This window comes from Schistocerca gregaria, unplaced genomic scaffold, assembly GCF_023897955.1.
Source record: "Schistocerca gregaria isolate iqSchGreg1 unplaced genomic scaffold, iqSchGreg1.2 ptg000445l, whole genome shotgun sequence".
Classification (NCBI taxonomy): domain Eukaryota; kingdom Metazoa; phylum Arthropoda; class Insecta; order Orthoptera; family Acrididae; genus Schistocerca; species Schistocerca gregaria.
In genome coordinates this window covers 575,495-591,819 of record NW_026061867.1, presented here as the reverse complement: position 1 = coordinate 591,819, position 16,325 = coordinate 575,495, and the positions used below count along the sequence as shown (strand labels likewise).

Genomic DNA, 16,325 nt, shown 5'->3' with positions numbered 1-16,325 from the left:
ACAGACTCGGAGCAATTCCATTGGCATCAGCTTCAAAACAAACACTTGCCGAAACCCGGGATCGGACCAGTGACCTTTAGATCTTCAGTCTAACGCTCTCCCCCCAACTGAGCTATTTTTTGTTTTTACTAGACCAGTGCTCTACCACTTTCTTTTTTGCATTACTGGTGCCTTAAACCAGCGCCTTAGACCGGTTTTTTTAGTTTTTTTGTTTTTCTAACGCTCTTCCAAAGTTTGTTTTCTTCCTTAACCACTTTTTTTTTCCTTAACCCCCTTTTTTTTTTACTTCTCTTGTCAATAAGTAGATCGCAATGAAGGCAGGATCCCGGACGCGCAGCAACATCAGTGGGGCCTCTTCGCGGCACTGCAAGTGCGTCACGACACAGAACCCCTCCCCCATCATGACATGGGAGGACACAGACCTTTTGTCTGTCTCCTCTGAGATTATTTATATCATGGAACAAAATTTTTACTGTGGACGTTGCGGTTTTTCCCTTATTTTATTTTATGTTTTTTTTATTTTTTTTATTTGCTCTGTTTGGTTCTTGAATGTTGTAATTTGTTTTTACCTTTTTCTGTTGTGGTTTTTTTTTCGTACATAATACCGTGTAGAAGCCGTAGTCACTTCTCAGAGATTAATAAAATAGGTCACTCAGTCCACTGTTTACTTGTTACTTGCTTATAGTTTCTATCGTGTTGTTCGTTTTTATCCTATGCCTGACCTCTTGAAGACTATATTCAACATGTTGCCGTAGTGTTTTTTATGGTCACTGAATTTTTTTGATTCCCAATAAGCGGATTCCATATAGACGATGAAATCAATTGAATTGTCAGATCCATTCCTTCCAATTACGTAATGTGTGTAGTGACCCATGAGCCACATGACAGCGTTATTTTTGCTTTCTGGAAAAAATGTCACTTCAGGCTGTAATAGCGTTTGTGGTGTATAATTGCGGCCATCACTTCTGGTGAGGAGTGCAATCTTCCATCTGATCCATGTCCAATTGTGAAATTGTCCTCTGCACGTGAATCTGTGTTGATGTGTGTCCACGAATCCACACTTAGTGCAGTGATTTGTGGCACACAGTCCTATCTGATAAAGTTTTGCATTGGTTGGTATAGTGTCGCTGACTACCTTGTACCAAGTGGAAGCCACGTTTGTTGAATGGATTTTGAGGCTAAGGTTTTTCCATACAGTACGCCATATGACGTTCGGATATTTGATTTCTATGGTATTTTGTGTATCCGATTTGTGCCATGTGTTTAGAATCTCCTTTGTAGTTATATTTGACTTGTACATTGTGCGTGCCTCTAAGTAGCCGACCTCAATATAAAATTTCTTGATATGCGTTAGTGTGTTGTTTAGTTTGCCCACATTAACCGGGGGTTGCAGGGAACCAGGCTGGACAGTTGTGAATAGTCGGGAGGTGATGTTATCTCTGTCCTTATTAATCATAAACAGGGTTCTTTTGATGTAAAGTGCAGTTGCCTTTGTAACCAAATTAGTTAGCTCTAACCCGCCCATCAGTCTTGCTATGGTTCCGTTGGAGACGTTCTTTACCTCCTGACACAAAAAAGGGAACGCAGTCGGTAGGACTTTTCGTATTTTCTTACTTCTCAGGGAGTTGCCTACTGTGTTCCTCTTACGGCATGCACTAGATAACCTGAACAGTTACAGGATAGAGTCATTTTTGTTCTCGGCTGTACTTACATCATCACAGACTCGGAGCAATTCCATTGGCATCAGCTTCAAAACAAACACTTGCCGAAACCCGGGATCGAACCAGTGACCTTTAGATCTTCAGTCTAACACTCTCCCAACTGAGCTATTTCGGCTCACGCGTATGTCTGCATACTCGCGCGTCTTCGTTAACCTCTGAATCGCCGCCAATTTCACAGTCATCTTCGTCTGATAAGACACAGGGACGCTGAAAGGCGAGCAGCAGATGCAGTGAAGTACCACACACATATCTTCTGATTCCATCATCGTAAGAAGCAAACATGTCGACTCGATTCATGTAATATTGACTTCGCTGGCGCTAGAAAACCTTTACTATATCGATGCCACGTGCAACTCGTGTGCAGAGAACGAGACACAAGAAGGAGTGAGACTCTCCACTATGTGAGAGGCAGTATCAAGCAGAAACACACGCTAAAACATTTGACTTGCGTTAGCTCATAAATTGCTACACGTCACCGTCTGCAAGCTAAAATGGACACATCTGTACTGCCCAGAGAGGCGACACTTGCACTCACACCTGGTGGACGGCAGTGAGACGAGGAGATGAGCTGTGGCTTCTGGGAGCGACTGTAGCGCTGCACCCAAGAACACTGCACATTGCTGGCGACCCACGTGTTTAGTAGAGACGCAACTGCTAGGATGCAGCTGAACGTCCATCTTCTGAGAGCGAGAAAATTTCCGCAGTCGGCAGTACTCGAACCTACGCTCCCAGAGGGAATCTGATTTCAAGTCAGACGCCTTAACCACTCGGCCACGACTGCCGGTCGCAATAGCGTCTTCCGACAAGTGAAAGTGCCACCTTTAGAAGCAATCCAATGGCAGAAAGCTGCGTGGCCTCACTCTTTTCTGTAGTGTTTCCATTGCCAGCACATTAGCCGTTACGGAAGTGTATTAATTTTCGCCTAGACATTGCCTTGAACCCAACACCCTTTGGTTGAAAATCAAACGCTCTACCGACTGAGCTATCGTACAGCTGCGTGGCGTGCGAGTCATTCGCATGACGTAATTACTGGCTTGTGGCTCCAATGGCGACTTCACCGACTTACCGCTGACGCTAGTTTTCTGTCGTCTTAAGTGGTCGACATACTTGCAAGTAGCTGCGAGATCTTAAGAAAAGAAACGCTGCACCATTGCTTTTGCCGCACTCGAATGACTGAATTGCGATTCTTAAAAAAGAGAGAAATGAATGTTTGCTCTGTCCAACGCTTCCAAGCACGTCTGTGTACACACGAACTCGGCGTCGACGCGAGAAAATGCCGGCAGCGCACTCGTGGGCCTGCTAAGGCTTTCTGCAGTCCCAGCGTCAGTGAGAGGTGAACCGGTAGCCACAGAAAGCAGCGGCCGCCGCGACACTCAGTATTGTTAAACGGAAATTTTCTTCTTGTTGAGGATGGCGTCATTGGTATGCAACCGCGTTCACGTGTGTGAAAATATTTGTTCCTCTATATGCAAAATCGCACGCAGCCGGTAGGATTCGAACATACGCTCCCACAGGGAATCTGATTTCGAGTCAGACGCCTTAACCACTCGGACACGAAACATGCAACTGCTACGGTTTAAAGCACTGTGGCGTCAGAAAACGGCGTAGCTGCATTCTTTTCCGTAGTGTTTCCACCGCTACCAAAGTATTAAAATCTCCGCCCGAACAGCGACTTGAACCCTGGACCCTTAGGTTAAAAGCCTAATGCTCTACCGACTGAGCTATCCGGGCTCACACGACGTTAGAGATCATCCCACGATGCACAGGTATACATTGACTCATGTCCTTCACAGTTGTGCTATCGCTGCATCGAGCTGTTACTAATTAAACGTCCCTGAATGCTGTCTACAAACGTGTCGCGCTAAGCTCGTAGCAGACTATCGAAGAATGCTGACACACGATGCAAAAACAAACCGCAGCAGTCGTTAGGTCTCATACGTTGGAGTAGAGGATTTACGTGTTTTGTCGACATTCACTGGGCAATTGGAAAATTCACAAGCATTTCGAATGCAATGCTTCCCACGTTTTCGCTCATTTCACGGTTCCGTTGGAGACGTTCTTTACCTCCTGACACAAAAAAGGGAACGCAGTCGGTAGGACTTTTCGTATTTTCTTACTTCTCAGGGAGTTGCCTACTGTGTTCCTCTTACGGCATGCACTAGATAACCTGAACAGTTACAGGATAGAGTCATTTTTGTTCTCGGCTGTACTTACATCATCACAGACTCGGAGCAATTCCATTGGCATCAGCTTCAAAACAAACACTTGCCGAAACCCGGGATTGGACCAGTGACCTTTAGATCTTCAGTCTAACGCTCTCCCCCCAACTGAGCTATTTTTTGTTTTTACTAGACCAGTGCTCTACCACTTTCTTTTTTGCATTACTGGTGCCTTAAACCAGCGCCTTAGACCGGTTTTTTTAGTTTTTTTGTTTTTCTAACGCTCTTCCAAAGTTTGTTTTCTTCCTTAACCACTTTTTTTTCCTTAACCCCTTTTTTTTTTACTTCTCTTGTCAATAAGTAGATCGCAATGAAGGCAGGATCCCGGACGCGCAGCAACATCAGTGGGGCCTCTTCGCGGCACTGCAAGTGCGTCACGACACAGAACCCCTCCCCCATCATGACATGGGAGGACACAGACCTTTTGTCTGTCTCCTCTGAGATTATTTATATCATGGAACAAAATTTTTACTGTGGACGTTGCGGTTTTTCCCTTATTTTATTTTATGTTTTTTTTATTTTTTTTATTTGCTCTGTTTGGTTCTTGAATGTTGTAATTTGTTTTTACCTTTTTCTGTTGTGGTTTTTTTTTCGTACATAATACCGTGTAGAAGCCGTAGTCACTTCTCAGAGATTAATAAAATAGGTCACTCAGTCCACTGTTTACTTGTTACTTGCTTATAGTTTCTATCGTGTTGTTCGTTTTTATCCTATGCCTGTCCTCTTGAAGACTATATTCAACATGTTGCCGTAGTGTTTTTTATGGTCACTGAATTTTTTTGATTCCCAATAAGCGGATTCCATATAGACGATGAAATCAATTGAATTGTCAGATCCATTCCTTCCAATTACGTAATGTGTGTAGTGACCCATGAGCCACATGACAGCGTTATTTTTGCTTTCTGGAAAAAATGTCACTTCAGGCTGTAATAGCGTTTGTGGTGTATAATTGCGGCCATCACTTCTGGTGAGGAGTGCAATCTTCCATCTGATCCATGTCCAATTGTGAAATTGTCCTCTGCACGTGAATCTGTGTTGATGTGTGTCCACGAATCCACACTTAGTGCAGTGATTTGTGGCACACAGTCCTATCTGATAAAGTTTTGCATTGGTTGGTATAGTGTCGCTGACTACCTTGTACCAAGTGGAAGCCACGTTTGTTGAATGGATTTTGAGGCTAAGGTTTTTCCATACAGTACGCCATATGACGTTCGGATATTTGATTTCTATGGTATTTTGTGTATCCGATTTGTGCCATGTGTTTAGAATCTCCTTTGTAGTTATATTTGACTTGTACATTGTGCGTGCCTCTAAGTAGCCGACCTCAATATAAAATTTCTTGATATGCGTTAGTGTGTTGTTTAGTTTGCCCACATTAACCGGGGGTTGCAGGGAACCAGGCTGGACAGTTGTGAATAGTCGGGAGGTGATGTTATCTCTGTCCTTATTAATCATAAACAGGGTTCTTTTGATGTAAAGTGCAGTTGCCTTTGTAACCAAATTAGTTAGCTCTAACCCGCCCATCAGTCTTGCTATGGTTCCGTTGGAGACGTTCTTTACCTCCTGACACAAAAAAGGGAACGCAGTCGGTAGGACTTTTCGTATTTTCTTACTTCTCAGGGAGTTGCCTACTGTGTTCCTCTTACGGCATGCACTAGATAACCTGAACAGTTACAGGATAGAGTCATTTTTGTTCTCGGCTGTACTTACATCATCACAGACTCGGAGCAATTCCATTGGCATCAGCTTCAAAACAAACACTTGCCGAAACCCGGGATCGAACCAGGGACCTTTAGATCTTCAGTCTAACGCTCTCCCAACTGAGCTATTACGGCTCACGCATATGTCTGCATACTCGCGCGTCTTCGTTAACCTCTGAATCGCCGCCAATTTCACAGTCATCTTCGTCTGATAAGACACAGGGACGCTGAAAGGCGAGCAGCAGATGCAGTGAAGTACCACACACATATCTTCTGATTCCATCATCGTAAGAAGCAAACATGTCGACTCGATTCATGTAATATTGACTTCGCTGGCGCTAGAAAACCTTTACTATATCGATGCCACGTGCAACTCGTGTGCAGAGAACGAGACACAAGAAGGAGTGAGCCTCTCCACTATGTGAGAGGCAGTATCAAGCAGAAACACACGCTAAAACATTTGACTTGCGTTAGCTCATAAATTGCTACACGTCACCGTCTGCAAGCTAAAATGGACACATCTGTACTGCCCAGAGAGGCGACACTTGCACTCACACCTGGTGGACGGCAGTGAGACGAGGAGATGAGCTGTGGCTTCTGGGAGCGACTGTAGCGCTGCACCCAAGAACACTGCACATTGCTGGCGACCCACGTGTTTAGTAGAGACGCAACTGCTAGGATGCAGCTGAACGTCCATCTTCTGAGAGCGAGAAAATTTCCGCAGTCGGCAGGACTCGAACCTACGCTCCCAGAGGGAATCTGATTTCAAGTCAGACGCCTTAACCACTCGGCCACGACTGCCGGTCGCAATAGCGTCTTCCGACAAGTGAAAGTGCCACCTTTAGAAGCAATCCAATGGCAGAAAGCTGCGTGGCCTCACTCTTTTCTGTAGTGTTTCCATTGCCAGCACATTAGCCGTTACGAAAGTGTATTAATTTTCGCCTAGACATTGCCTTGAACCCAACACCCTTTGGTTGAAAATCAAACGCTCTACCGACTGAGCTATCGTACAGCTGCGTGGCGTGCGAGTCATTCGCATGACGTAATTACTGGCTTGTGGCTCCAATGGCGACTTCACCGACTTACCGCTGACGCTAGTTTTCTGTCGTCTTAAGTGGTCGACATACTTGCAAGTAGCTGCGAGATCTTAAGAAAAGAAACGCTGCACCATTGCTTTTGCCGCACTCGAATGACTGAATTGCGATTCTTAAAAAAGAGAGAAATGAATGTTTGCTCTGTCCAACGCTTCCAAGCACGTCTGTGTACACACGAACTCGGCGTCGACGCGAGAAAATGCCGGCAGCGCACTCGTGGGCCTGCTAAGGCTTTCTGCAGTCCCAGCGTCAGTGAGAGGTGAACCGGTAGCCACAGAAAGCAGCGGCCGCCGCGACACTCAGTATTGTTAAACGGAAATTTTCTTCTTGTTGAGGATGGCGTCATTGGTATGCAACCGCGTTCACGTGTGTGAAAATATTTGTTCCTCTATATGCAAAATCGCACGCAGCCGGTAGGATTCGAACATACGCTCCCACAGGGAATCTGATTTCGAGTCAGACGCCTTAACCACTCGGACACGAAACATGCAACTGCTACGGTTTAAAGCACTGTGGCGTCAGAAAACGGCGTAGCTGCATTCTTTTCCGTAGTGTTTCCACCGCTACCAAAGTATTAAAATCTCCGCCCGAACAGCGACTTGAACCCTGGACCCTTAGGTTAAAAGCCTAATGCTCTACCGACTGAGCTATCCGGGCTCACACGACGTTAGAGATCATCCCACGATGCACAGGTATACATTGACTCATGTCCTTCACAGTTGTGCTATCGCTGCATCGAGCTGTTACTAATTAAACGTCCCTGAATGCTGTCTACAAACGTGTCGCGCTAAGCTCGTAGCAGACTATCGAAGAATGCTGACACACGATGCAAAAACAAACCGCAGCAGTCGTTAGGTCTCATACGTTGGAGTAGAGGATTTACGTGTTTTGTCGACATTCACTGGGCAATTGGAAAATTCACAAGCATTTCGAATGCAATGCTTCCCACGTTTTCGCTCATTTCACGGTTCCGTTGGAGACGTTCTTTACCTCCTGACACAAAAAAGGGAACGCAGTCGGTAGGACTTTTCGTATTTTCTTACTTCTCAGGGAGTTGCCTACTGTGTTCCTCTTACGGCATGCACTAGATAACCTGAACAGTTACAGGATAGAGTCATTTTTGTTCTCGGCTGTACTTACATCATCACAGACTCGGAGCAATTCCATTGGCATCAGCTTCAAAACAAACACTTGCCGAAACCCGGGATTGGACCAGTGACCTTTAGATCTTCAGTCTAACGCTCTCCCCCCAACTGAGCTATTTTTTGTTTTTACTAGACCAGTGCTCTACCACTTTCTTTTTTGCATTACTGGTGCCTTAAACCAGCGCCTTAGACCGGTTTTTTTAGTTTTTTTGTTTTTCTAACGCTCTTCCAAAGTTTGTTTTCTTCCTTAACCACTTTTTTTTCCTTAACCCCTTTTTTTTTTACTTCTCTTGTCAATAAGTAGATCGCAATGAAGGCAGGATCCCGGACGCGCAGCAACATCAGTGGGGCCTCTTCGCGGCACTGCAAGTGCGTCACGACACAGAACCCCTCCCCCATCATGACATGGGAGGACACAGACCTTTTGTCTGTCTCCTCTGAGATTATTTATATCATGGAACAAAATTTTTACTGTGGACGTTGCGGTTTTTCCCTTATTTTATTTTATGTTTTTTTTATTTTTTTTATTTGCTCTGTTTGGTTCTTGAATGTTGTAATTTGTTTTTACCTTTTTCTGTTGTGGTTTTTTTTTCGTACATAATACCGTGTAGAAGCCGTAGTCACTTCTCAGAGATTAATAAAATAGGTCACTCAGTCCACTGTTTACTTGTTACTTGCTTATAGTTTCTATCGTGTTGTTCGTTTTTATCCTATGCCTGTCCTCTTGAAGACTATATTCAACATGTTGCCGTAGTGTTTTTTATGGTCACTGAATTTTTTTGATTCCCAATAAGCGGATTCCATATAGACGATGAAATCAATTGAATTGTCAGATCCATTCCTTCCAATTACGTAATGTGTGTAGTGACCCATGAGCCACATGACAGCGTTATTTTTGCTTTCTGGAAAAAATGTCACTTCAGGCTGTAATAGCGTTTGTGGTGTATAATTGCGGCCATCACTTCTGGTGAGGAGTGCAATCTTCCATCTGATCCATGTCCAATTGTGAAATTGTCCTCTGCACGTGAATCTGTGTTGATGTGTGTCCACGAATCCACACTTAGTGCAGTGATTTGTGGCACACAGTCCTATCTGATAAAGTTTTGCATTGGTTGGTATAGTGTCGCTGACTACCTTGTACCAAGTGGAAGCCACGTTTGTTGAATGGATTTTGAGGCTAAGGTTTTTCCATACAGTACGCCATATGACGTTCGGATATTTGATTTCTATGGTATTTTGTGTATCCGATTTGTGCCATGTGTTTAGAATCTCCTTTGTAGTTATATTTGACTTGTACATTGTGCGTGCCTCTAAGTAGCCGACCTCAATATAAAATTTCTTGATATGCGTTAGTGTGTTGTTTAGTTTGCCCACATTAACCGGGGGTTGCAGGGAACCAGGCTGGACAGTTGTGAATAGTCGGGAGGTGATGTTATCTCTGTCCTTATTAATCATAAACAGGGTTCTTTTGATGTAAAGTGCAGTTGCCTTTGTAACCAAATTAGTTAGCTCTAACCCGCCCATCAGTCTTGCTATGGTTCCGTTGGAGACGTTCTTTACCTCCTGACACAAAAAAGGGAACGCAGTCGGTAGGACTTTTCGTATTTTCTTACTTCTCAGGGAGTTGCCTACTGTGTTCCTCTTACGGCATGCACTAGATAACCTGAACAGTTACAGGATAGAGTCATTTTTGTTCTCGGCTGTACTTACATCATCACAGACTCGGAGCAATTCCATTGGCATCAGCTTCAAAACAAACACTTGCCGAAACCCGGGATCGAACCAGGGACCTTTAGATCTTCAGTCTAACGCTCTCCCAACTGAGCTATTACGGCTCACGCATATGTCTGCATACTCGCGCGTCTTCGTTAACCTCTGAATCGCCGCCAATTTCACAGTCATCTTCGTCTGATAAGACACAGGGACGCTGAAAGGCGAGCAGCAGATGCAGTGAAGTACCACACACATATCTTCTGATTCCATCATCGTAAGAAGCAAACATGTCGACTCGATTCATGTAATATTGACTTCGCTGGCGCTAGAAAACCTTTACTATATCGATGCCACGTGCAACTCGTGTGCAGAGAACGAGACACAAGAAGGAGTGAGCCTCTCCACTATGTGAGAGGCAGTATCAAGCAGAAACACACGCTAAAACATTTGACTTGCGTTAGCTCATAAATTGCTACACGTCACCGTCTGCAAGCTAAAATGGACACATCTGTACTGCCCAGAGAGGCGACACTTGCACTCACACCTGGTGGACGGCAGTGAGACGAGGAGATGAGCTGTGGCTTCTGGGAGCGACTGTAGCGCTGCACCCAAGAACACTGCACATTGCTGGCGACCCACGTGTTTAGTAGAGACGCAACTGCTAGGATGCAGCTGAACGTCCATCTTCTGAGAGCGAGAAAAATTCCGCAGTCGGCAGGACTCGAACCTACGCTCCCAGAGGGAATCTGATTTCAAGTCAGACGCCTTAACCACTCGGCCACGACTGCCGGTCGCAATAGCGTCTTCCGACAAGTGAAAGTGCCACCTTTAGAAGCAATCCAATGGCAGAAAGCTGCGTGGCCTCACTCTTTTCTGTAGTGTTTCCATTGCCAGCACATTAGCCGTTACGAAAGTGTATTAATTTTCGCCTAGACATTGCCTTGAACCCAACACCCTTTGGTTGAAAATCAAACGCTCTACCGACTGAGCTATCGTACAGCTGCGTGGCGTGCGAGTCATTCGCATGACGTAATTACTGGCTTGTGGCTCCAATGGCGACTTCACCGACTTCCCTCTGACGCACCGCTGACGCTAGTTTTCTGTCGTCTTAAGTGGTCGACATTCTTGCAAGTAGCTGCGAGATCTTAAGAAAAGAAACGCTGCACCATTGCTTTTGCCGCACTCGAATGACTGTATTGCGATTCTTAAAAAAGAGAGAAATGAATGTTTGCTCTGTCCAACGCTTCCAAGCACGTCTGTGTACACACGAACTCGGCGTCGACGCGAGAAAATGACGGGAGCGCACTCATGGGCCTGCGACGGCTTTCTGCAGTCCCAGCGTCAGTGAGAGGTGAACCGGTAGCCACAGAAAGCAGCGGCCGCCGCGACACTCAGTATTGTTAAACGGAAATTTTCTTCTTGTTGAGGATGGCGTCATTGGTATGCAACCGCGTTCACGTGTGTGAAAATATTTGCTCCTCTATATGCAAAATCGCACGCAGCCGGTAGGATTCGAACATACGCTCCCACAGGGAATCTGATTTCGAGTCAGACGCCTTAACCACTCGGACACGAAACATGCAACTGCTACGGTTTAAAGCACTGTGGCGTCAGAAAACGGCATAGCTGCATTCTTTTCCGTAGTGTTTCCACCGCTACCAAAGTATTAAAATCTCCGCCCGAACAGGGACTTGAACCCTGGACCCTTAGGTTAAAAGCCTAATGCTCTACCGACTGAGCTATCCGGGCTCACACGACGTTAGAGATCATCCCACGATGCACAGGTATACATTGACTCATGTCCTTCACAGTTGTGCTATCGCTGCATCGAGCTGTTACTAATTAAACGTCCCTGAATGCTGTCTACAAACGTGTCGCGCTAAGCTCGTAGCAGACTATCGAAGAATGCTGACACACGATGCAAAAACAAACCGCAGCAGTCGTTAGGTCTCATACGTTGGAGTAGAGGATTTACGTGTTTTGTCGACATTCACTGGGCAATTGGAAAATTCACAAGCATTTCGAATGCAATGCTTCCCACGTTTTCGCTCATTTCACGGTTCCGTTGGAGACGTTCTTTACCTCCTGACACAAAAAAGGGAACGCAGTCGGTAGGACTTTTCGTATTTTCTTACTTCTCAGGGAGTTGCCTACTGTGTTCCTCTTACGGCATGCACTAGATAACCTGAACAGTTACAGGATAGAGTCATTTTTGTTCTCGGCTGTACTTACATCATCACAGACTCGGAGCAATTCCATTGGCATCAGCTTCAAAACAAACACTTGCCGAAACCCGGGATCGGACCAGTGACCTTTAGATCTTCAGTCTAACGCTCTCCCCCCAACTTAGCTATTTTTTGTTTTTACTAGACCAGTGCTCTACCACTTTCTTTTTTGCATTACTGGTGCCTTAAACCAGCGCCTTAGACCGGTTTTTTTAGTTTTTTTGTTTTTCTAACGCTCTTCCAAAGTTTGTTTTCTTCCTTAACCACTTTTTTTTTCCTTAACCCCCTTTTTTTTTTACTTCTCTTGTCAATAAGTAGATCGCAATGAAGGCAGGATCCCGGACGCGCAGCAACATCAGTGGGGCCTCTTCGCGGCACTGCAAGTGCGTCACGACACAGAACCCCTCCCCCATCATGACATGGGAGGACACAGACCTTTTGTCTGTCTCCTCTGAGATTATTTATATCATGGAACAAAATTTTTACTGTGGACGTTGCGGTTTTTCCCTTATTTTATTTTATGTTTTTTTTATTTTTTTTATTTGCTCTGTTTGGTTCTTGAATGTTGTAATTTGTTTTTACCTTTTTCTGTTGTGGTTTTTTTTTCGTACATAATACCGTGTAGAAGCCGTAGTCACTTCTCAGAGATTAATAAAATAGGTCACTCAGTCCACTGTTTACTTGTTACTTGCTTATAGTTTCTATCGTGTTGTTCGTTTTTATCCTATGCCTGTCCTCTTGAAGACTATATTCAACATGTTGCCGTAGTGTTTTTTATGGTCACTGAATTTTTTTGATTCCCAATAAGCGGATTCCATATAGACGATGAAATCAATTGAATTGTCAGATCCATTCCTTCCAATTACGTAATGTGTGTAGTGACCCATGAGCCACATGACAGCGTTATTTTTGCTTTCTGGAAAAAATGTCACTTCAGGCTGTAATAGCGTTTGTGGTGTATAATTGCGGCCATCACTTCTGGTGAGGAGTGCAATCTTCCATCTGATCCATGTCCAATTGTGAAATTGTCCTCTGCACGTGAATCTGTGTTGATGTGTGTCCACGAATCCACACTTAGTGCAGTGATTTGTGGCACACAGTCCTATCTGATAAAGTTTTGCATTGGTTGGTATAGTGTCGCTGACTACCTTGTACCAAGTGGAAGCCACGTTTGTTGAATGGATTTTGAGGCTAAGGTTTTTCCATACAGTACGCCATATGACGTTCGGATATTTGATTTCTATGGTATTTTGTGTATCCGATTTGTGCCATGTGTTTAGAATCTCCTTTGTAGTTATATTTGACTTGTACATTGTGCGTGCCTCTAAGTAGCCGACCTCAATATAAAATTTCTTGATATGCGTTAGTGTGTTGTTGCAGGGAACCAGGCTGGACAGTTGTGAATAGTCGGGAGGTGATGTTATCTCTGTCCTTATTAATCATAAACAGGGTTCTTTTGATGTAAAGTGCAGTTGCCTTTGTAACCAAATTAGTTAGCTCTAACCCGCCCATCAGTCTTGCTATGGTTCCGTTGGAGACGTTCTTTACCTCCTGACACAAAAAAGGGAACGCAGTCGGTAGGACTTTTCGTATTTTCTTACTTCTCAGGGAGTTGCCTACTGTGTTCCTCTTACGGCATGCACTAGATAACCTGAACAGTTACAGGATAGAGTCATTTTTGTTCTCGGCTGTACTTACATCATCACAGACTCGGAGCAATTCCATTGGCATCAGCTTCAAAACAAACACTTGCCGAAACCCGGGATCGAACCAGGGACCTTTAGATCTTCAGTCTAACGCTCTCCCAACTGAGCTATTTCGGCTCACGCGTATGTCTGCATACTCGCGCGTCTTCGTTAACCTCTGAATCGCCGCCAATTTCACAGTCATCTTCGTCTGATAAGACACAGGGACGCTGAAAGGCGAGCAGCAGATGCAGTGAAGTACCACACACATATCTTCTGATTCCATCATCGTAAGAAGCAAACATGTCGACTCGATTCATGTAATATTGACTTCGCTGGCGCTAGAAAACCTTTACTATATCGATGCCACGTGCAACTCGTGTGCAGAGAACGAGACACAAGAAGGAGTGAGCCTATCCACTATGTGAGAGGCAGTATCAAGCAGAAACACACGCTAAAACATTTGACTTGCGTTAGCTCATAAATTGCTACACGTCACCGTCTGCAAGCTAAAATGGACACATCTGTACTGCCCAGAGAGGCGACACTTGCACTCACACCTGGTGGACGGCAGTGAGACGAGGAGATGAGCTGTGGCTTCTGGGAGCGACTGTAGCGCTGCACCCAAGAACACTGCACATTGCTGGCGACCCACGTGTTTAGTAGAGACGCAACTGCTAGGATGCAGCTGAACGTCCATCTTCTGAGAGCGAGAAAATTTCCGCAGTCGGCAGGACTCGAACCTACGCTCCCAGAGGGAATCTGATTTCAAGTCAGACGCCTTAACCACTCGGCCACGACTGCCGGTCGCAATAGCGTCTTCCGACAAGTGAAAGTGCCACCTTTAGAAGCAATCCAATGGCAGAAAGCTGCGTGGCCTCACTCTTTTCTGTAGTGTTTCCATTGCCAGCACATTAGCCGTTACGAAAGTGTATTAATTTTCGCCTAGACATTGCCTTGAACACAACACCCTTTGGTTGAAAATCAAACGCTCTACCGACTGAGCTATCGTACAGCTGCGTGGCGTGCGAGTCATTCGCATGACGTAATTACTGGCTTGTGGCTCCAATGGCGACTTCACCGACTTCCCACTGACGCACCGCTGACGCTAGTTTTCTGTCGTCTTAAGTGGTCGACATACTTGCAAGTAGCTGCGAGATCTTAAGAAAAGAAACGCTGCACCATTGCTTTTGCCGCACTCGAATGACTGAATTGCGATTCTTAAAAAAGAGAGAAATGAATGTTTGCTCTGTCCGACGCTTCCAAGCACGTCTGTGTACACACGAACTCGGCGTCGACGCGAGAAAATGCCGGCAGCGCACTCGTGGGCCTGCTACGGCTTTCTGCAGTCCCAGCGTCAGTGAGAGGTGAACCGGTAGCCACAGAAAGCAGCGGCCGCCGCGACACTCAGTATTGTTAAACGGAAATTTTCTTCTTGTTGAGGATGGCGTCATTGGTATGCAACCGCGTTCACGTGTGTGAAAATATTTGCTCCTCTATATGCAAAATCGCACGCAGCCGGTAGGATTCGAACATACGCTCCCACAGGGAATCTGATTTCGAGTCAGACGCCTTAACCACTCGGACACGAAACATGCAACTGCTACGGTTTAAAGCACTGTGGCGTCAGAAAACGGCGTAGCTGCATTCTTTTCCGTAGTGTTTCCACCGCTACCAAAGTATTAAAATCTCCGCCCGAACAGGGACTTGAACCCTGGACCCTTAGGTTAAAAGCCTAATGCTCTACCGACTGAGCTATCCGGGCTCACACGACGTTAGAGATCATCCCACGATGCACAGGTATACATTGACTCATGTCCTTCACAGTTGTGCTATCGCTGCATCGAGCTGTTACTAATTAAACGTCCCTGAATGCTGTCTACAAACGTGTCGCGCTAAGCTCGTAGCAGACTATCGAAGAATGCTGACACACGATGCAAAAACAAACCGCAGCAGTCGTTAGGTCTCATACGTTGGAGTAGAGGATTTACGTGTTTTGTCGACATTCACTGGGCAATTGGAAAATTCACAAGCATTTCGAATGCAATGCTTCCCACGTTTTCGCTCATTTCACGGTTCCGTTGGAGACGTTCTTTACCTCCTGACACAAAAAAGGGAACGCAGTCGGTAGGACTTTTCGTATTTTCTTACTTCTCAGGGAGTTGCCTACTGTGTTCCTCTTACGGCATGCACTAGATAACCTGAACAGTTACAGGATAGAGTCATTTTTGTTCTCGGCTGTACTTACATCATCACAGACTCGGAGCAATTCCATTGGCATCAGCTTCAAAACAAACACTTGCCGAAACCCGGGATTGGACCAGTGACCTTTAGATCTTCAGTCTAACGCTCTCCCCCCAACTGAGCTATTTTTTGTTTTTACTAGACCAGTGCTCTACCACTTTCTTTTTTGCATTACTGGTGCCTTAAACCAGCGCCTTAGACCGGTTTTTTTAGTTTTTTTGTTTTTCTAACGCTCTTCCAAAGTTTGTTTTCTTCCTTAACCACTTTTTTTTCCTTAACCCCTTTTTTTTTTACTTCTCTTGTCAATAAGTAGATCGCAATGAAGGCAGGATCCCGGACGCGCAGCAACATCAGTGGGGCCTCTTCGCGGCACTGCAAGTGCGTCACGACACAGAACCCCTCCCCCATCATGACATGGGAGGACACAGACCTTTTGTCTGTCTCCTCTGAGATTATTTATATCATGGAACAAAATTTTTACTGTGGACGTTGCGGTTTTTCCCTTATTTTATTTTATGTTTTTTTTATTTTTTTTATTTGCTCTGTTTGGTTCTTGAATGTTGTAATTTGTTTTTACCT

General features: G+C 45.1%; 12 non-coding genes across 12 annotated transcripts; all 12 read right to left on the bottom strand.

The window, feature by feature from the left end:
* Window positions 1-1,763: 1,763 nt before the first annotated feature.
* Trnaf-gaa (transfer RNA phenylalanine (anticodon GAA)) lies at window positions 1,764-1,836 on the bottom strand. Its single transcript has one exon. It is a non-coding gene; the product is annotated as a tRNA-Phe (tRNA).
* Window positions 1,837-2,420: 584 nt separating this feature from the next.
* Trnas-uga (transfer RNA serine (anticodon UGA)) lies at window positions 2,421-2,502 on the bottom strand. Its single transcript has one exon. It is a non-coding gene; the product is annotated as a tRNA-Ser (tRNA).
* An 877-nt stretch (window positions 2,503-3,379) lies between these two features.
* Trnak-uuu (transfer RNA lysine (anticodon UUU)) lies at window positions 3,380-3,452 on the bottom strand. The gene has a single exon. It is a non-coding gene; the product is annotated as a tRNA-Lys (tRNA).
* Window positions 3,453-5,702: 2,250 nt separating this feature from the next.
* Window positions 5,703-5,775, bottom strand: Trnaf-gaa (transfer RNA phenylalanine (anticodon GAA)). Its single transcript has one exon. It is a non-coding gene; the product is annotated as a tRNA-Phe (tRNA).
* A 584-nt stretch (window positions 5,776-6,359) lies between these two features.
* Trnas-uga (transfer RNA serine (anticodon UGA)) lies at window positions 6,360-6,441 on the bottom strand. The gene has a single exon. It is a non-coding gene; the product is annotated as a tRNA-Ser (tRNA).
* Window positions 6,442-7,318: 877 nt separating this feature from the next.
* Trnak-uuu (transfer RNA lysine (anticodon UUU)) lies at window positions 7,319-7,391 on the bottom strand. The gene has a single exon. It is a non-coding gene; the product is annotated as a tRNA-Lys (tRNA).
* A 2,250-nt stretch (window positions 7,392-9,641) lies between these two features.
* Trnaf-gaa (transfer RNA phenylalanine (anticodon GAA)) lies at window positions 9,642-9,714 on the bottom strand. The gene has a single exon. It is a non-coding gene; the product is annotated as a tRNA-Phe (tRNA).
* Window positions 9,715-10,298: 584 nt separating this feature from the next.
* Trnas-uga (transfer RNA serine (anticodon UGA)) lies at window positions 10,299-10,380 on the bottom strand. The gene has a single exon. It is a non-coding gene; the product is annotated as a tRNA-Ser (tRNA).
* An 888-nt stretch (window positions 10,381-11,268) lies between these two features.
* On the bottom strand, window positions 11,269-11,341 carry Trnak-uuu (transfer RNA lysine (anticodon UUU)). The gene has a single exon. It is a non-coding gene; the product is annotated as a tRNA-Lys (tRNA).
* Window positions 11,342-13,567: 2,226 nt separating this feature from the next.
* Trnaf-gaa (transfer RNA phenylalanine (anticodon GAA)) lies at window positions 13,568-13,640 on the bottom strand. Its single transcript has one exon. It is a non-coding gene; the product is annotated as a tRNA-Phe (tRNA).
* Window positions 13,641-14,224: 584 nt separating this feature from the next.
* Window positions 14,225-14,306, bottom strand: Trnas-uga (transfer RNA serine (anticodon UGA)). The gene has a single exon. It is a non-coding gene; the product is annotated as a tRNA-Ser (tRNA).
* Window positions 14,307-15,194: 888 nt separating this feature from the next.
* On the bottom strand, window positions 15,195-15,267 carry Trnak-uuu (transfer RNA lysine (anticodon UUU)). Its single transcript has one exon. It is a non-coding gene; the product is annotated as a tRNA-Lys (tRNA).
* Window positions 15,268-16,325: the final 1,058 nt, after the last annotated feature.